Below are 21,512 nucleotides of genomic sequence, written 5' to 3' on the forward strand. Positions count from 1 at the left end.
GACCATGTGGCGGCATGTAGGGGGGCCGGTGAGCCCTCATCTCTCTCTCTCTCTCTCTCTCTCTCTCCCTCTCTCTCTCCCCCTCTCCTTTCCCTTGTCCTGTTCCTATTCTCTGGAAACGGGGAATACCGACCCCAAAACCGGTTCCCAAGTCCCATGGGTCATTCAACCCACTGGTTTTCCCTAACCCTCTCCGCTCTCCCCCACATGCTGGTGAATCCGCTGCCGCGGGTGTGGGCATGAAGTCTGGGCCGGTCTGCTGGAGCTGTGGGGAACCTGGGCATGTCCAGGACTGATGCCCCACGATGGAGGTGGAGACATTGGTCCGGATCCCTGATGTGCCACTGGCCACCCCCGATCAAGCAGGAGCATATTGGATACCTGTGAGTATTGAGGGGGGTACATACCAAGCCTTGGTGGATTCAGGTTGTTATCAAACCTCCGTTCACCAAAGCTTGGTTCGATCCGAGGCTTTGGATATGAGCTGGCATGTGAAGGTAAGGTGTGTGCACAGGGATATTGAAAATTACCCTGTAGGTCATTATTCAATTTTGGGGACAAAAGCATGGTGTTGAGGCTGCGGTTAGTCCTCGCCTCCCCCATCCACTAATTTTGGGTACGAATTAAATAAAATTCACAATTTTATTGAGGGGGATAAGTGTGGATGGGTTCTGGAACAAAGTGTATCGGTGTGTGGTGTGTGATTCGCTGGCTGAGGAGGCGGTGTCAGGGCCATCAACATCAGCTCCACATCAGGAGGATGTAAAGGAGGGGGAAGTCTCAGCACCCCAACCCTTAGAGTATTCCCTGCAGGGGATTTCCCTCTGGAGCAGACATGAGACAAGACCCTTCAGCACACCTTTGATCAAGTGAAAGTGATTGATGGTCAACGCCTCCAGCCAGACATTGCACTGACATATCCGTATTTCTCAGTTATCAAGAATCGGTTGTATCGAGTGATGCAGGACTCTCAGACAAAGGAGGATACAACCCAATTGTTAATACCGCAGAGCTGTCAGGAAATGTTATTCCAGACAGCTCATTATAATCTGATGGCGGGTCACTTAGGGCAGGAAAAGACACTGAACCGTCTAATGGCCCATTTCTATTGGCCAGGCATTCGCGGGGATGTTCGCAGGTGGTGTGCGGCATGCCGTGAATGTCAGCTGGTGAATCCGCCGGCCACCCCAGGAGCGCCATTGTACCCACTTCCGATGATTGAGGTCCCCTTCGAAAGAATTGGTATGGACCTCATCGGGCCATAAGAACGGACGGCACATGGGCATCGCTTTGTGTTGGTTCTTGTGGACTATGCAACGTGATATCCGGAAGCAGTGCCAACATTTCAGTAAAAAGTGTTGCAGAGGCACTCTTCAGAATAATCTCCCGAGTGGGGATTCCGAAAGAAATCCTCACTGATCAGGGCACTATGTTTATGTCACATACACTACGCGAACTGTACGAGTTATTCAGACCCTAAAGAATATGATTTGTAAGTTCTTACACGAAGACACTCGAAATTTGGACAAGTGGCTCAAGCCCCTGTTATTTGCAGTATGAAAGGTCCCGCAAGCCTCCACAGAGTTCTCCCCATTCAAATTATTGTACGGGCATTGACCGTGCAGCGTGCTTGACGTCCTACGGGAAAATTGAGAGGAGGGATCTTCAAACAGCAAAAATGAAATTCAATACGTTCTTGACCTGAGAGCAAAACTCCAAACACTGGGGCAATCAACACAGGAGAATTTGCTCCAGGCTCAAGAATGTCAAAACCGGCTGTATAATGGGGTACTCTACTATGGGAATTTACACCGGGAGATAAAGGCCTTGTATTGCTCCTCACATCGAGCTTTAAATTACTAGCCAAGTGGCAAGGACCCTCTGAGGTTACATGGCGAGTTGGGGAAATTGATTATGAGGTAAAATGAACGGATGGAAGCGGAGCAGGTCAGACCTCCTAAAACTGTGGAGAGAAGTGGACCCTGTGACTTTGGTGATGGTGGTTCTGGAGAGAGAGGAGCTTGGACCAGAGGTGAATGTAAAAGTCACCGATCGAGTCACCCCAGTCACTTGTGGAGACCACCTCTCACCATCCAAGATCACAGAGGTTGCCAGGTTGCAAGGAGAATTCTCCAACGTGTTTTTGCCTCTTCCCTGTTGTACAAATTTCATAGAGCACCATATCGAGACGACCCCAGGGGTAGTGATACGTAGTCGTCCCTACCGATTACCCGAGCACAAAAAAAGTGGTTCGGGAAGAATTAAAGGCTATGCTGGATATGAGGATAATCGAAGAATCCCACAGTGACTGGGCCATCCTGGTGGTTTTGGTTCCCAAGAGCGATGGCGTGGTCCGGTTCTGTGTGGATTATCAAAAATTCAGTGTGGTGTCTAAATTTGATGTGTACTCGATGCCTGGGATTAATGAGCTGCTCGATCGGTTAGGTGCGGCTCGCTTTTATTCGACACTGGATTTGATGAAGGGATATTGGCAGATCCCCTTAACTCCCATGTCCCAAGAAAAGATGGCATTTTCCACACCGTTCGGAATACACCAATTTGTGATGCTTCCATTCGGTTTATTTGAGGCCCTGGCAACGTTTCAGTGGCTCGTGGACAGAATCCTCAGACTGCACACTGCTTATGCTGCTGCCTATATGAATGACATCATTATTTTCAGTAATGATTGGCAGCGGCACCTGCAGCATCTGAGGGCTGTACTGAAATCATTGAGATGGGCAAACCCAAAGAAGTGTGCAATTGGGTGGGTGGAAATACGGTGTCTGGGCTTCCACTTGGGTCATGGGCAGGTGCGAGACCAAAAAGGAGCTGAGACAGGCTGGCTGGCTATTATCGCAGGTTTGTGCCTAATTATTCCACCGTCACCAGCCCGCTGACTGATCTTACTAAAAAGTTCAGATCCGGTCCAGTAAACAGAGCCGTGTCAGCAAGTGTTCAAGCAGGTGAAAGCTGCACTTTGCGGTGGGCCGTTATTGCACTCTCCTGACTTCACTCTCCCCATTGTCTTGCAGATGGATGCATCAGACGGGGGGGAGGGGGGGGGAGCGGTACTGTCCCAGATGTTGGAGGGTGAGGAGCGCCCGTGCTGTACATTGTTCGCAAACTCTTACTTAGGGAGACTAAGTACAGCACGTTAGAGAAGGATTGTTTGGCCATCAAGTGGGTGGTACAATCTGTTGGGGTGTGCTTTCACCCTCTGTTTGGACAAGGCCCAAGTGGCTCCATCGCATGAAGGATACCAACGCGCAGATCACCCATTGGTATCTAGCTCTCCAGCCTTTTAAGTTCGAGGTGGTCCACAGCCCGGGGGCACAGATGGCTGTGCCGGATTTCCTCTCTAGAAATTGGGGGGGGGGGGTAAGTCACAGGCTGAGCAACGTCTGTGGAGAGCGAGGCCGGGAGAGGAAGAACAGTAAGGATTGACACCTGTGGAAAATAACAGCAGTTCTGTGTTACAGTGAGAGCTGGGGAGGGATAAAAAGGGAGTCTAGACTGCCGGAGGAGAGAGAGAGAGAGAGAGAGATGAGTGAAAATGAAAAGTCCCGGTGCTCCAGATGGTCAGCCTATCATTGTCAAAGCCTATAACTTCACGAGGTAATCAGATTATATGTACATCTCATTTCTGGTTGACATTTTAAACTCAAGCTGCATTTTTTCTTCTCCATAAATCCTCAGCAGATCCTGCACAGCAACAACTGTCCATCAATCCATTCTATTTGAAAAGCCTACAATAGCAACACAATAGTAAAACAATGAAGGTTACTAACCGGACTTTTAAAAATGACCGGTATTGGATGGCTGATGGCGCATTTTATTTTATCAACTAGAAACGTTTGCTGTTCTGACTCCACCCAAATTGTTGCACTTTGCAAGGAAAGTACCACCTCAGGAGCAGGTACTAAGAAGGTTCCTGATTTGGTTCAGGTTCAGGTTTTAATTCCATGTGGAACTGGTTCATGTCATGGAAAAACATTGAGAAACTGAAATCATTCCAGGATCTATAAAAAGTTCCTGCAGTGGTCGGTACGTTTGTCACTCCTCCACCATTCTGAATCGGCAAGAGTGTCATACCTCAGACTGAAGAAAGCGAGACCTCAGTAAAACAGTTTGTAAGTGTGACACCCTTGACCAAAATCGTGTTAACTGGAATAGGCTACTGTGACACATTTTTAAGGTTATCTGAGTGTTTTAGAAACCTTGCTATGCTGTTGCTAGGGTGTTCTGATTGGTTGCTATATGGTTGTTTACTGGCCAAAGTCAAAAGATCCAACCTCCAAGTTTCTATGAAATTCTAATTTCTAGATATGGTTCAGTACACAAGATCACCATGTGTTAATTACTGAAGTTTAATACTAATGGTTCAGGGTTTCTTCAAATCTCTTACCCTAAGTATGGGCAATAGTTAACGTGATGCTTGCCTGAGTCACTGAAAGTCTTAACCTTCTCCTAAATCTGTGTGTATGTGCCCTCTTGCCCTTCATGCTGCCCAACACAGTGTTCCTCCCCCATCCTCAGCTGATGAGAGTATGCTACACTCACACAAAGGCATCATTCATTGCCCTGACCAGTGTTGCTTATGTAATTCCATGATTAAGTAGCTGCATACAGTATATTCTCAATGCAAAACACAACAGTCTCTGTGGTTATGAATCTCCAGTGTACACAAGATCTCATTTGGAATCAGGGTACCAGTAGTGCATCATATAACCTGCAGAATTAAACCAGCATCCATGTGTCTCTTGGAAAGTGACGCCTGACCTGAAGGTCAGTTCTGCTCTTAGCATCGTAAGCCGTACTGTTGGTTATGTGCGTCACTGTGTTGCAAGGATACATTACAGCATTGTTAAACTCAGTGCACTTTACCCTGAACTCCTTTGGATAGATTACTGTTCTAATGGCTGGCACTGAGAAACAGCTGTCATTTGGCCAGACAGCTCTTAACCAAGAACTATTTGAGTTCTTAACTTGGCAAAATTTGCAGAGGCCTGTTAGAACAGTAGTTCTCAAATAGTGGGTCTTGACTCAAAATTGGGTTGCAGGTCTCTTCTGATAAGGTCACAGGCCTGGGATAATATAGTTTAGAATTTTTCATTTTGTTTTTATTTCAACCTAGTCTTATAGAATGAACGTTACTACAACTACAGTTTTGTAGTTATAATAACTCTAGAGGTGCTACAACAACTGTGAATTTTATTTAAGGGATAGTTCACCCAAAAATTAAAATTCACTCATCATTTGCTCACCCTTGTGGCTTCCAAGATGTGTATAACTTTCTTTCTTATGCTGAACACAAACAATGATTTTTAGAGTCTTCTCAGCTCTGTTGGTCCTTACAATACAATTGAAGGGTGACCAGGTATCAGAACATACAAAAAGCACATAAAGGCAGCATAAAAGTAATACATATGACTCCAGTGGTTAAATCCAAATTTTCAGAAGCAATATGATAGGTGTGGGTGAGAAACAGATCAATGTTTATGTCCTTTCTTACTATAAATCTCCACCTTTGACCTGCCCCAACCAGCAGGTGGCTGAATATGAAAGTGAAAGTGTAGATTTACAGTGAAAAAGGACTTAAATATTGATCTGTTTCTCACCCACACTTATCATATCGCTTCAGAAGACATGGATTTAACCACTGGAGTCTTATGGATTACTTTTATACTGCCTTTATGTGCTTTTTGGACTTTCTGAGTTCTGGTCATTATTTTTCTAAAAATCTTCATTTTTGTTCTACTGAAGAAAGAAAGTCATACATATCTGGGATGGCATGAGGGTGAGTAAATGATGAGAGAATTGTCATTTTTGGGTGAACTATCCTTTTAGCTTTCACACAAATCATGACTACAACAGCTGATTATGAATTTATAAACATTTATTTTTCGCACTATTACTCACACACTGCTATGTTATGATACCATTTGAAAAGCTATATATTTTAATGCTTGCATAGTAGCTCATCTGATAGAGTGTTAGACTTTGGATTTGGAAGATCACGGTTCAAGACCAGTCAAGCATGCCAGTAGACAATGAGAATAGAGTGTCATAGAAGTGACACAAGATGATGTAGTTGCTTCATAAAATGTGCTTTCATTTCTCATTTTGTTTTTGGACACTACTGGTTAGGTTTAGGCTAAAGTTTTAGGTTAGGTAGGTACATTTTACTCATTAAAACTACCATCTAATATTCACCTTAAAAACTTTGATTAGGTTAGTGTTAGGTTATTGCGACACTATTTCACTCACTTTAGGCGCCCCGCTGGACACTTCACTGCCACAGTCACATAATCTTCATGAGATCAGGCTGTTTTATTTCTATTTTACTTTTATTTTCTCCTTTTAACGGAGTATACTTTTCTATCCATGACTGTTAGTTTAAGTTTAGTTTTAGTATTTCAGTATAGCATGTTTAGTGTTTTGTTTTAGTTTTAGTTTGAATATTTTAGGGCTGCCAAAGTTAATGCTTTGACGTATATCATTCATTTATGTTTGACAGGTTATTCGACACGCCCTCATCCTTAAAAAAAAGAGGAGGTCTAATATACCTGGAGAAGTTATCCATTAGCATCCTACCAGCAGGGGCTATCTACCAAAGCTAGCAAAACCTTGACACCCTGTTGAAAACCACCTACAGGAATATGCAAAAGAAAATATGACATAACAGGCCAGTGATCGCACTTCTGTTGTTGTTGTTGTTGTTGTTGTTTAAGCATTTACAAAATTATCAATTTTCCTATTCATGCTTCTTATTTTGCTTATTGTTGGAGCTGTGCAGTTCAAGGTAATATTAATACATGTAAATGTTTAATAAGGACTTTTTTGCTTACTTTTCTGTGATAATTTTGGTACTGTTTTGGGTCACCACTTGATGTAAATGAATGTAGTTTGGGTCCTGAAGCAAAACCTGCTGAGAATCACTGTGTTACAGGAATTCATAGAAGAGGACATAGATCAGACTTAAAGAATCATGGCTAATCACAACAACTTTCAACCAAAATGTAGTGGCACAGACCAAATTAGCACACCACATTAGTTTAGAATGAGATTTCACATTGATTATACTAAATTATGGCAAGCAGACTGAAAAAAGTAAAACTCTGTAAGTACAGTGTGTATAAGCACATTAGTTTGTCCATCTGCACAACAGCCTCATTTGGTGACAAAACACTGATGTCTGTTTCTTGGCTCACTACGTTTTAGCCGTGTTGGTACAGTGCTCTGTGCGCTCAAATTACTGTGTGGCTTTCTGTGTTGACTGATTAAAGCCCCATGTGTCAACCTAAAACTCTTCCTCGTATGTCTGATTCAGAAACACTGAACCATGTGGCTCTACGTCTGCAAGTTACAGTAACTCAGCTAGTGTGTGTGTGCACATACAAAAGGCACAGATATCTCCTGGCCATCTATTCTAGTAATGACAATACTGGTGTTGACCAGCATGAATACCTGACCAAAAACTTTTGGTTTCATAATTTTTATTACTCACTAGTGCTGTCACTAGTGCACACAAAGAGAGTGCAACACATCATTATAATGAACCACTCAGCACAGTGTTGCCAACTTAGTGACTTTGTCGCTAGATTTAGCGACTTTTCAGACCCCTTTAGGGACTTTTTTTATTTTTTAAAAAAAGCATCTAGTGACAAATTTAGCGACTTTCTGGACAAACCTTAGCTACTTTCCATAGAAGAGAGTTGCCAATACTGTCCCGCGAGTATGAGGTCTTGCTTTCCCGCTGCAGGCACACCTCTCTCTGCATCTACTCAGTTCAGTGAGTGGCAGATAGGAGAAAACTCATATCTCTGCAGAACAAAAATGGGCTTTTCCCAATCAGTGGGCATTTTCAAACAACTGAGATTCCATACACTGCAAAAAATGATTTTCAGGACAAATATTTTTGTCTTGTTTTCCTGTAGAATTATCTAAACATTCTTAAAACATGATTTATTTACTTGTCAAGCAAAATGGGATAAGATATTAAGTCTTGTTTTAAGATAAATCTGACAAAATTTGTGAACTTTAGACTTAAAACAAGAAGAAAAAAAATCTGCCAATGGGGTAAGCAAAATAAACTTGTTTTCCCTTTGAATTAAGTTTATTTTGCTTACCCCATTGGCAGATTTTATTTATTTATTTATTTATTTATTCTTGTTTTAAGTCTAAAGTCTTGTCTTGAAAATCATTTTTTGCAGTGTACTTTCATTGGATAGTTTAGAAATGCCCATCCTGGTTTGGAAACGCCCACTGATTACTACACTGATATTCCCTACTTTCATTGGATAGTTTAGAAACGCCCATCCTGGTTTGGAAATGCCCACAGATTTGAAAACACCCATTACTGTTCTGCATTGACCTATACTTGGAGAGGAGCAGCACATTCAGTTGAATGCATGGCAGCTGACATAGACTTGAATGAGCTGCGCATGTGCAAACAGTGTTGCCAAGGACAATCACTAATCTGTATTGTTTGCTCCTCTGTTTTAATTTAAACAATTTACTTTGATTTTTATTCTTCTCATGCGCTTATCACTGTCTTATCTCTCACTATCACAGGAGTTTAGTTCATTCCCGTTTCCGAACTCTCTGAATTCAGATCATTTATTTAGACAAGTCTGTTCTAGACATTGAACTTTATTCAAACACATAATAATAAACTTTAAACTTTATTAAATTTATATACACATAATACAAATATAAATACAAATACACACAGCCTTGGACATTGAATGTCACACTCTAAAATATACTCCCAAAAGTATAGAAAAGAATGGGAGTTAATCCCTGAATACAAGGGGTGGCTGAAGCCCTTTGTGGGCAATGACACAAGGGCTTACTGTCCATCTTTTTGTATCTTTTTAATTTGCTATGTACATATTGGTGACACTCGTGTCTGCAAAATTATCTCATATCAATGTATAGTTAATTAACTCCATTCTGTTAAATTATCATATTATTATATTATAATATTTTCATGTAGTTTAACTCCATTGTGTGACAATTTCAATCCTTTAATCAATATGCACATACTGTTGTTCTTTTGAAAATATGCACCTTTTTTTCTTTTTTTTTTTTTTTAAATATGCACATAGTTAGAGTGGCAGCACACCACCTGGCCTGTATACATAATATTAGTTGCCTGTTAAGCCACCAATACACTTGCTTTTCACCAATGCAACCAGTGTTGCCAACTACTTTCAATGGAAAGTGGATAAAGGCTGCTCAAAAAGTCACTAAATGTCGCTAGATGACGTCATGCGTTAATTAGCATAATCATGACGTCATCATGTGGTATTTGCACTCTGCCTTGTGTCAGCCATTTACATCTGTTTGCTTCTCTCTTACTCTCTGTGCTCACATACTGTATTTGAATACAGCGAATTCCCAATAATTCTGTTCTCATGTACATATTTGTTCTGTTTCTGGTGTCAGACAATGGAACGAGTATGAAATAGTGACTGAAATGCCACCCATTAAGACTACATGTTAACCAGTAGTCACTTCCAAGCAATTTCCAAGCTGCTGCTCTGCACTGTTTAAATCCTGATTTAATAACATAAGTTAAAGACAACGGCTGTGCTGTGATTTTGGCTATATTTACATGTAAAATGATCACAGAGAGAAGGTTAGAAGTGACAGAATGTCTTATTTTTTTCTCTCACACAGCGTACAGCCTCCGTCTGGGTAACAGTGAGTGATAAGTATTACTAGTGATAAGCAAGAAAAACAATGGTCAAATTAAATTGTTTAAATTAAAACAAAGGAGGAGCAAACATACAGATTAGTGATTGGTCCTTGGCAACTCTGTTTGCACATGCGGAGCTCATTCACATCTGTGTCAGCTGCCGTGCAGTCAGCTGAATGTGCTGCTCCTCTCTGCCACTCACTGAACAGAGTAGACTCAGAGAGAGGTGTGCCTGCAGTGGGAAAGCAAGACCTCACACTCATGGGACAGTACTGGCAACTCTTCTACGGAAAGTAGCTAAGGTTTGTCCAAAAAGTTGCTAGATTTGTCGCTAGGTGCTTTTTAGAAAAAAAGTCGCTAAAGGGGTCTGAAAAGTCGCTAAGCTGGCAACACTGAATGCAGCGCATTCACCAATGGTTGCGATGTCAACGTCGTTGTTCAAATATTGATTGCGCAATTTTAAATCTTTAAAAAAAAAAAGAATTGTATCTGGAGGATTAAAAGGTTCATCCATTAGGGGGCAGATTAGGCCTAATCATCCATGACTGAAAACGGAACACACTTCTTGTGGTTTGTTACCCAGATGGAGGTTGTGCACTGTGTGAGAGAGAAAAATAAGAAAGGCTGTCTCGTTTGGAAGGATGCGTCCTCCAGAGGTCGCATTTGTCGGCCGCATACGTTATTGAGGCTGTCTCGTTTCAGAAAAGCGAGTAGGACACTTCGAACCCACAATTCTTTGCTTCAACGGAAATGTCTAAAAATAAATTACGCCAATTTGCCTGTAAATATGATGTTCAAACGCAAGTAATGTTAATTCCCAAGTTTAAGTACCTCAGTAGATGGGTGCAGAGTAGGGGTGTAATGGTACATGTATTCGTCCCGAACTGTCACGGTACTGACATCACGGTTCGGTGCATGCAGTCAGTTGAAGAATACATCTGAGTCAGCCACAGGCGAGCCACACTCCAATCCAGAAGGGGGTGCGCGCGGTAATGCAACACTGTTTGCTAACTGCCACAACAGGAAAAAGAGCAGAAGAAGAAGAGACCATCTATGCACCAGCTCAAAATAAGAATGGCTTCTCCTAATGCACAAGTTTTATTTTTCATTATTCGATTTATTTTGTACTTTTTTAACACAAGAGATGCTTTTCAGTTTTGTAGCTGATTGTGACCAAATACCTTTTGTTTTTTATCAACCCTACAAAAAAATATGGCCTATGCAAGAGTGCATTCTGACTGCTTAGTGCTTAATACACTAAAGGAGGGACTAAATGCCGCTAGGTGGAACAAACTGTAATTTGCACAACTGTCTGTTCAAAATAAATGAAAAGAATCCTAGCATTTGGGATTTGTTGCTTTTTCCTGTTGTACTGAACTCGTATCGAACCGTGACCCCAAAACCGAGATACATACCGAACCGTGACTTCTGTGTACCATTACACCCCTAGTGCAGAGTATATAATATGTATAATTATATTAATATCTAATTAAAATAAAGTATTATAGACTAAAAGTACACCTGTAAAATCTATTTTCTTTTCTCTTTACATCATTACAACTCTCCTAAAATGACCTCATACATTCCCATCTAAAGGGACTAGTTACCGTCTCACTCAAAGCGCTCGCACTTGTTAAAGAGTGACGTGCTGTCATAGCAACCATGTTACCTTCCGTTTCCGTTTGTCCTACGAAGACCGTCTCGTTTAAATGAGGCTTGTTTAAAGGAGGATGCTCAGTATACTGCAGCCTTCAAAGGACGCGTCCTAACTAGCACGCAGCCTTCGAAACGAGATACAGCGAAAGACGCTTATAACTTTCTCTGTGAGTGATCATTTTACATGTAAATATAGCCGAAATCACATCACAGCCATTGTCTTTAACTTATGTGTATGGTGATTTTGTCAGACAAGTCGCTGTTATAAAATCAGGATTTTAGCAGTGCAGAGCAGCAGCTTGGAAATGGCTCGGAAGCAGAGCATGTGAGTGGAGCGTCATGATTTTGCCTGGAGCGAGAAGCGAGTTTAAAAAAAATCGGAGCGTCATTGTTTTCTCTCGCTTCAAGAGCGCTCTACTAATGCCCCATCACGAGCACAACACCTGTTAACGGCCCTTAATGCAATAATTCACCACATGTTAAGCAGTGTTAAACACTATTGGCATGAAGGAATGATGGAATATCTGATATAACTATAATCAGAATGAGCTTTATTGCTAAGTATGCTTACAAATACAAGGAATTTATCTTGGTGACAGAAGCTTCCAGTGCACAAACAATACAACAACAAGACAGAGATAATGATAAAAATAGAATAAAAATGAAGTATATATAGAAATACACAATAGGACAATGTGTGTGTGTACACAATATACAAATACAAATCTGTTATATACAGAAGCAAGGGGATGTAATGGCAGAAGAGGTATAGTATGTTGGATAAATATAAATAGATTAAGCAGTGTATTGCACATAATTATTGCTCAGTGGGGCAGTTTTAACTGTTCATGAGATGGATAGCCTGAGGGAAAAAACTGTTCCTGTGCTTGATGGTTCTGGTGCTCAGAGCTCTGTAGCACCGTCCAGAAGGCAACAGTTCAAAAAGGTAGTGGGCTGGGTGAGTGGTGTCCAGAGTGATTTTTCCAGCCTTTTTCCTCACTCTGGAAGTGTATAGTTCTTGGGGGGGGGCAACCAATAATCCTCTCAGTAGTCCAAACTGTCCTTTGTAGTCTTCTTATATCCGATTTCGTAGCTGCACCAAACCAGACAGTTACTGAAGTGTAGAGGGTTGCAGGAGGTGTTGATGTTTGTGTGAAATAAAGGTCAGAGTTTCAAATTGTTTCAGGCCACTCCACACTGATGCAGGGTCGTTAACTGCAAACTTGTTTTTCAGCTTATCAGAATAGCTTCTTTTAACCACTCTGATTTCCTTATTCAGTGTGTTCCTGGAGACGAATGTGATAAAAAAAATGTGGTATTATTCGACCTCCTGCGCAAAGGATATATTCTCTTTCACAATTCACAATTATCTATATTCTGTTCACGCTCACTATTATTGAGGTAAGCTTGCGGTAAAGCTTGAGTTAACTACATGCTCATGTCTCGTCTCTTTATTCCACCATCAACTGGCATATATTGATTACCACGATCAAAGGATTGTTGTGAAATCCTAAAAGACGTGTCCCGAAAACATGATGATAATCCGTTCACATGTGGAGAGAAAATCTAAAGATCAGTAATACATATATAGGCCTATATCTCTCTCTCCCCTATTAAATATTTTGAATACTCATATAATCATTCTAATCTAATGCAACGCAATCTTAACTATAAACTACTATGTCCCGCATTAAATAGAATTGAACTTTTAACGACCTAAAACACCAACTGAACTAATCAATATGTTAATATTGCGTAGTTTGACTTTGATCAATTGCCATTTAAATTTATTTTAGTGCCGTAATCTAATTTATGCATTATATATTTGCAGATGAAGAAGTTTAGAGCACGAACAGAGAGAGGTAGATTTAAAATCTTTAATTAATTAAAAAGCTGGTATTTCTAAAAGTGGGGTCAGTAACTGCAATAGATATATAGTTTTGATAGTCTTACTAGTTTTGATAAAAAAAAAGTGTAGAACATTCTGAGAATGTAATTTTTTCGTTCACAGAATTATAGGGCAAGGCTAATTAAAAGAAGTGCAATAATAAAAACTAATAGGCAATAATTAGGCAATAATACATAGGCCTAATAATGTTTTTTTTTCTTTTTTTTTATTGTTTCGTTTTCGTTCTGACCATTTTTATTTATTTATTTATTTTTCATTTGGTAATTTATATTTTTAATTTACTGTTTTTTTTTTTTCATCTAGTAATTTATTTAATTTATTAAATCCAGAGAATGTTGCAGGCATGTTTCGAAAGTAAACTATAAAAATTATTTAATGTTAGTGTTCCAATAAAGCACATTGTAGCTTTTCTCCTAGTACTGTGTATTTATTTTCATTTAATACATCTTCTGCATGGAGGGTTTGATGTTCAAAAGCATACTGAAATAACTTTACAGTGAAGAGCTAGTTAGGCGCTAATTTTGCCATGGAGCGAACACAGAGCGGGTGTCTCTAATCCAGGAGCGCGGAGAGAGGGAGGAGTGATTAAAGATTGCTTTGAGCGCGGAGTGGAAATTGTTGCCGCTCCATTCCACTCACATACTCTGCTTGAAAATGACTGGTTAACATGTATTCTTTATGGGCTGTGGTTTAGTCATTATTTCATACTTGTTCCATTGTCTGACAACAGAAACAGAACAATATGTAGGCTAAATGAGAACAGCTTTATTGGGAATTCGGCTGTATTAAAATAAAGTATTTTAGCACAAAGAGTAGGAGAGAAGCAAACAGATGTAAAGGGCTGACACAAGGCAGAATGCAACACAACGAGATGACGTCATGGATATGCTAATTAGCACATGACGTCATTTATAGCTACATTTAGCGACTTTTCAAGCAGGCTTTTGCTACTTTCCATTGAAAGTAGTTGGCAACAGCTCAGGCACACATTCAAAATTTTAATGCTCATTTAAGCATTCGATTGTGCATTTTATCTTAATTGTTTTCTTCTTCTGTGGAACACAAACAAATATATTGTAATGGGACTGTTCACCCAAAAATGAAAATTAATTTACTCACCCTCGTGCCATGCGGAAGAATGTGGAAGTAAAAGTGGAGATTTATAGTAAAAGATGACTTAAATAATGATCTGTTTCTCACCCACACCTATTATATCACTTCTGAAGATATGGATTTAGATTCTAAATGTTTCATTTCAGATTCATCCCTATATATTTGAAAGTCTTAACTGGAAATTAGTCTGGACAATAACAGAAGTTAGAGAAGTTAAAATACTGCAAATAATTTATCCTGTTAAGCAGTTATTTGAACGATTTTATTTGGATATTGAAACATTTGTGTAAATTTTGTGGAGTTACTAAATAATCTATAAATATATTTTCTTTCAGTGTGTATACTCAAGAATATTTTGGACAGATGTCTCTAACTTTCTCTCTAGGACCTTTGGGACTTTGATACAAATTTAATTGTATGATGTCATATAATTTTTTGTACAAGATATGATTGATTGTAAAAGTATTATTTTCTTTCTTATACAACTTTTTATCTTACTTGGAAAATATCACATAACATTAAAGCGAAGCCATTTTTTTTAATGAGGTTAAGCAATATGGCACTTCTTTGGACGGTATTAGAAATCAAAACTCATGAGGCACTTCTTTTTTAAATTTATTGTAGCTTTATATATATATATATATATATATATATATATATATATATATATATATATATATATATATATATATATATATATATATATATAATTTTGTTTATTTTTATTTATTTTTTTTTTATTATTATTTTTTATTTATTTTTTTAACCCCTAAGGTAAAACCCAACAGGGCCTTTGTATGAAAAATTACATGTGAGATTTTTCCTATTTTTGAGTGTGAACTCATTTTTTTAACCTTTGGATTATTCAATTTTTGAGTCTCTCAACCTGGACATTCGGGATATATTTTTTTTTAAAGCTTGGACTGGTGTTTTATATTGCTTAATTTTACCCCGGCATAAATTGAATGCCACTTTGGTGAATTAAAGTACCAATTTCCTTCTGAAACAGCAAAATCTGTACATTATTCCAAACTTTTGGCCGCCAGTGTGTGTATATATATATATATATATATATATATATAATTTCTTCACATTTGTTGTGAGTTTGTATGCATCTAGTATACTGTACAACAATCAATTAAAAAAATGCCTCACCAATGCAGGATATTTAATGTACTGTAGGTGGCGGTAATGTTTCTAGCGAGCGGACATTAAACCCAGAAGAAGAAGATGAAGACGCAAGTTAATATTGAACTGAAGTAATTTCCGAGTATTTCCTTTGCTTCGCTTGGCGACAAAGTTGGGAATAGTTTGTACTGGTCGATAGATACTATTCCTTGTTGTTCTTGTTGGAATACTCGTTTATTTCATAAGGTGAGATTTATATGGTGGTATATCTCCTATAACACTGCTATCAAATGAAATGTATAATTAAAAATATTCAGTTTGAAAGGGTCTGTCTTAAATTGGTAGTAAGTTAATTGTCCTTGTCTGCTTATTATTGCAATGTGAAGTATTGAATCACAGGTAAGGTTTTGTGTTAAATACCCGTTTTAATTTAGTCCCAACTTCGTAGGTGTACAAAAGGTGTCTCAGTTTAAGCACGCAGTCACAAGGGTCCACGTGCATTGTTAGCTTAGAATGCATTTAACGTAAAGTAAGTCTACATTTTAGAATTATTTACATTAGAAGTAATACTTTATATTTAGATTCGAAGAATGCACAAGACTATCATTTGATCTATCTTCTAAGATGGCGCCGCGGATGGCCGCCGCGGTTTATTGCTGCTCTTTTTGTCTTGTTTTGTTTGTAAATGCAGTGTTTTGAATTGTTATTGTATGCATCAAACACCAAAGCAAATCCTTGTATTTGAAAACTTACTTGGCAATAAAGTCAATTCTGATTTGCATAGCAATAAAAGCTCATAACCTGAGTAACAGATTAACTTTGTAGCTTGTAAGTGGCAGATTTATGTATTAACAGACATGACATATAACATTAAAATGGTAATGTGGTGCATGTTTATGCAGGCTGATCAGCGAGATTGAGTCAGAAGTGACTCTGTTCTTTCCTGTAGTGTCTGCTAGATGAAGCTGGGGTAGTTTGAGGCCATGCTTTATACTCCCTACTGCACGGTTATAGAAACCCCAGACAAGCAGTGCTACACAACTATGTACTTGAGGGCCTTGTCTTTGAAAACCTGTACTGCCACTTTGTGAAATGAACTGAAATTATCTTTTTCTGGTAGCATAATGGAATTCCCCTGGAGCACTCATAGGACGTTCATCTGACCACCTTAAAGTGTTTGATGCCATCTAAGAGATGAATTTCTCAAAGCAGCTGCAAAAAGGACGTCTGCTCAGCAATTTAAGGTTCAGACAAGATTGCAAAGCCACAGTGTATTGAAGTTACAGGTAAACTCCTGTGCTTACTATCTCTGTGTAATGGAATAGCCATTGTTGCAGGCTGTTCAGCGAGGTTGAGTCATTGTGACTCTTGCCTTTCCTGTGATGTCTGCTAGAGAGATTTGAGGTGGTTTGAGGCCTGCTGTGGTACCCTTCCTAGCATGGTTATATAATCTTCAAACATGTGAACTGGAAGAGTGTCTACGTTATTGTGGGGAGAAATAATATTACTTACATTACGTATTTAATCTTATTTTCTTCTTTTACAGGGAGAAACTCATTCTTTGCTTTGGTCCTGGATTGTTGAGAAAGGAAGGACCTAATGACAAGCAAACATTATTTTTTGGGAGATGGAGATGTACATTTTTAACCAAACTCAGCAAAAAAAAAAAAACGTCCTTTTTTCAGGACACTGTATTTTAAAGATAATTTTGTAAAAATCCTAATAACTTTACAGATCTATATTGTAAAGGGTTTAAACAATGTTTTCCATGGTTGTTCAGTGAACCATAAACAATTAATGAACATGCACCTGTGGAACGGTCGTTAAGACACTAACAGCTCACAGATGGTAGGCAATTAAGGTCACAGTTATAAAAACTTAGGACACTAAAGAGACCTTTCTACTGACTCTGGAAAAACACCAAAAGAAATATGCCCAGGGTCTCTGCTCATCTGCGTGAACATGCCTTAGGCATGCTGCATGGAGGCATGAGGACTGCAGATGTGGCCAGGGCAATAAATTGCACTGTCCGTACTGTGAGACGACTAAGACAGCGCTACAGGGAGACAGGAAAGACAGCTGATCGTCCTCGCAGTGGCAGACCACGTGTAACAACACCTGCACAGGATCGGTACATCCGAAAATCACACCTGCGGGACAGGTACAAAATGGCAACAACAACTGCCCGAGTTACACCAGGAAAGCGCAATACCTCCATCAGTGCTCAGACTGTCCGCAATAGACTGAGAGAGGCTGGATTGAGGGCTTGTAGGCCTGTTGGAAGGCAGGTCCTTAGCAGACATCACCGGCAGCAACGTCACCTATGGGCACAAACCCACCTTCGCTGGACCAGACAGGACTGGCAAAAAGTGCTCTTCACTGACGAGTCACGGTTTTGTCTCACCAGGGGTGATGGTCAGACCCGCGTTTATCGTCGAAGGAATGAGCGTGACACCGAGGCCTGTACTCTGGAGCGGGATCGATTTGGAGGTGAAGGGTCCGTCAAGGTCTGGGGCGGTGTATCACAGCATCATCGGACTGAGCTTGTTGTCATTGCAGGCAATCTCAATGTTGAGCGTTACAGGGAAGATATCCTACTCCCTCATGTGGTACCCTTCCTGAAGGCTCATCCTGACATGACCCTCCAGCATGACGATGCCACCAGCCATACTGCTAGTTCTGTGTGTGATTTCCTGCAAGACAGGAATGTCAGTGTTCTGCCATGGCCAGCGAAGAGCCCGGATCTCAATCCCATTGAGCACGTCTGGGACCTGTTGGATCGGAGGGTGAGGGCTAGGGCCGTTCCCCCCAGAAATGTCCGGGAACTTGCAAGTGCCTTGGTGGAAGAGTGGGGTAACATCTCACAGCAAGAACTGGCAAATCTGGTGCAGTCCATGAAGAGGAGATGCACTGCAGTACTTAATGCAGCTGGTGGCCATACCAGATACTGTTACTTTTGATTTTGACCCCCCCTTTGTTCAGGGACACATTATTCCATTTCTGTTAGTCACATGTCTGTGAAACTTGTTCAGTTTATGTCTTAGTTGTTGAATCTTTATGTTCATACAGATATTTACACGTTAAATTTGCTGAAAATAAAAGCAGTTGAAAGTGAGAGGACGTTTCTTTTTTTGTTGAGTTTATTTTTTTTATGCTGTTGGTTCGAACGTTTTTGTTATAAGGTGAATCCAATCTGTTTGGATGTTAATGTTCAACTGAATAAAGACAGGAGAAAGAGAAATCATTGTTGTGGATCCTCGTATTCATCTTGAAATAATGAAGAGCATCATGCCAGTGATGATGCCTGAGTGTGTATTTGTTATGTGAGAGTCGCAAAGAGGGTAAAATTAAATTGCACTGTACCTTATTAACAAATGATTTGCAGTTTTATATTAATGGGACAACTACAAAACTTTACAGTATGGTTGACAACTAGCAATGAAAGATTTAAATGTCAGCCTGTTTTAAATATATTTGTTTGTAATTATACATAAGTATAAATAAAGTTTGTATCATCCATTTTGAAAATGAAAGAGAAACACAGTTCAAATGGGGGAAAAAAATTAAATCTTACAGTTCTCTCACATTTACATTGTCACTTTCTACAGAGAGACTCTTTCTGAAGACCATGGCACAGTTTAAAAAGTTGATTTTATACCTGTAAAGTAACCGTACACAGAGACTGTTCAGACAAATTAGGCTTATGTTTATTCTGCTGTGGTTTTAACGTTTCACACACAGTGTTTCAAATGCAGCTGTTTAATTACTAACTGGTCAATTACTAAAATTACCTCTTAATTGATCACTAAAATGAATTACTATTATTGTTAATGGTAACATGGAAGTATTGCCTCGCTGCAGCAGATAGTTCTGATCGTACATTGTCATGTTACATTTGAAATTTGTGTTGTGCTTTACAACTGCCTTATTACAAAATGGAACATTATAAAATGCCTTACAATGATACTTAAAAATGTAAAGGCATATTCCAGGTTTAATACAAGTTGAGCTCAATCGACAGCATTTCTGGCATAATGTTGATTACCACTAAAATTCATTTCGACTCGTTCCCCCTTTTAAAAAAGCACAAATAGGTTACAGTGAGGCACTCACAATGGAAGAGAATGGGGCCAATTTTTGGAGGGTTTAAAGGAAGAAATGTGAAGCTTATAATTTTATAAAAACACTTGCATTAATTATTCTGTTACATCTTGTGTATTATTTGAGCTGTAAAGTTGTTTAAATTGTAATTTTTATAGTCATTTTCGGGTTTGTTGACATTACATCGTCATGGCAACGAAGTTGTAAAATTGGCCATAACTTTACACAGAAAAGGTTAGTAAGTGATTTTATCATACTAAAATCATGTTTACACACACATTGTTTATGTCTTGTGGCTATACTTTTGTTGAGTCCTTGAGACGTATTTTATTGTTATGTTATGTGGGTTGACATGTGTTATTGTTGTTGTAATGCTGTTATATGCCTGCTGGGGGCGGGTGTTCTCTGTGTTTCTTATTTCTCTCTTTGATGAAGGAGCTGAAGCAGCAGCTGCAAGCAATCACACCCTGACTGGAGATGCAGCCTAGATCTGAGCTATATAAGGCAGAGTTCCTTTTGTGGAAGAGAGAGAGACTTTCAGAAACTTGTTTGCGCTCCATTCGTGTGTTGTCAGGGAGCTTTGATTCTCCTTCCCCAGAAACTGTCGTGTTTGAACTTCTTTGTGAGCAGAGTGTTTTTGTGTGTTTTTCTACCATCTTGTGTTGTGTGTTAAGACTGAAGAAAGTACGAAATTGCTCGACTTTATTTATATTTTTTGAACACGTTGTTTATATAAAAAATTGTAGGGAGGAGGACGCCATTTTGTGTTTATTGACCACCCTTTTCTCCTGTTTTTGGCTAGTTAGGGAGTAAGGGTATATTATTGTTTGTATTTTATTTGATTAAAGATTAGATAGTTCTACTCCTAATTAATTAGTATACCATCTTGTTATTTTGGCCTGGTTCCCTCCTGAAGCCATTTTAGATTCTATTTTAAACCATTAAATCAATATCTTTGTTTTGAGAACTGGAAGTCTGTGCAATAGTTCTGGGACAGGAAACAAAGCCTTCTGATTGTGTTTCGTGTTCTCTTGTTACCCTATTCCTCAAACCCTAGACAAAAGGGGAACTGGACGTACCACTTTTGAAACCGTGATTATTTTAACGTTAAGAAATTGGCCCCCATTCGCTTCCATTGTGAGTGCCTCACTGTAACCCAGATTTGTTTTTTGTTTTTAAAGGAGGAAAGAGTCAAAATTAATTTGTGGTAATCAATATTATTTCACAAATGCTGTCAATTGAGCTTAACTTGTATTTAACCCGGAATATTCCTTTAAACAACAACACATTACTTTAACTTTTTTTAAGATTCAGTGGATCACAATTGTGATACTGTATTTTTGTCTCCTCAAATGATGTCTCTGTCTTATCACTAACATGGATACTTATTTATTTGGACTTTCACCTGAAAAGGAGTCTGATAAGTCCAAAAGTGCATTAAAGGCATAGTAGGCATTTACTGTGCTGAAATTGCACAGAAGTGCTGCGATAATGTGTGTGGTGTGTACATTTAGCACAGTGTTACTTGATTCTTCAGCGCAACTGCTCAAGTATTTTATGGCTGTAAAGCATTCAAAGAAATTACTATTAACACAAACACAAAAGTACACTGGTTATGTGCACAAACACAATGTGTCCTTTTTATTTGATAGTTGATGAAAATATTATGGTTGCAGGTATTTAATCAAGCAAAATCAGTGGTAAAGACATGGAGAAATACCTGTATGTTACACTGTACTGATCTAAAAGGTCAACATTGTCAATAAATCACTGTTATCTCTTCCTCAATATTTGGCTCCCAAACACATTGTCATCGTGATTCCTAATGTTCCACCTGGGCAATTCAAACAAAAAAGGTAATTAATGGCAAAATCACCTGACCCTGAAGTAAAAGATGTCAAG

At 39.2% G+C, this 21,512-nt stretch overlaps 2 non-coding genes across 2 annotated transcripts; both read left to right on the forward strand.

The window, feature by feature from the left end:
* The first annotated feature begins 16,405 nt into the window (after window positions 1-16,405).
* On the forward strand, window positions 16,406-16,538 carry LOC127421688 (small nucleolar RNA SNORA9). Its single transcript, XR_007894053.1, has one exon. It is a non-coding gene; the product is annotated as a small nucleolar RNA SNORA9 (small nucleolar RNA).
* Window positions 16,539-16,840: 302 nt separating this feature from the next.
* Window positions 16,841-16,972, forward strand: LOC127421689 (small nucleolar RNA SNORA9). Its single transcript, XR_007894054.1, has one exon. It is a non-coding gene; the product is annotated as a small nucleolar RNA SNORA9 (small nucleolar RNA).
* Window positions 16,973-21,512: the final 4,540 nt, after the last annotated feature.

The sequence above is a fragment of the Myxocyprinus asiaticus genome, chromosome 30 (genome assembly GCF_019703515.2).
Source record: "Myxocyprinus asiaticus isolate MX2 ecotype Aquarium Trade chromosome 30, UBuf_Myxa_2, whole genome shotgun sequence".
Lineage (NCBI taxonomy): Eukaryota > Metazoa > Chordata > Actinopteri > Cypriniformes > Catostomidae > Myxocyprinus > Myxocyprinus asiaticus.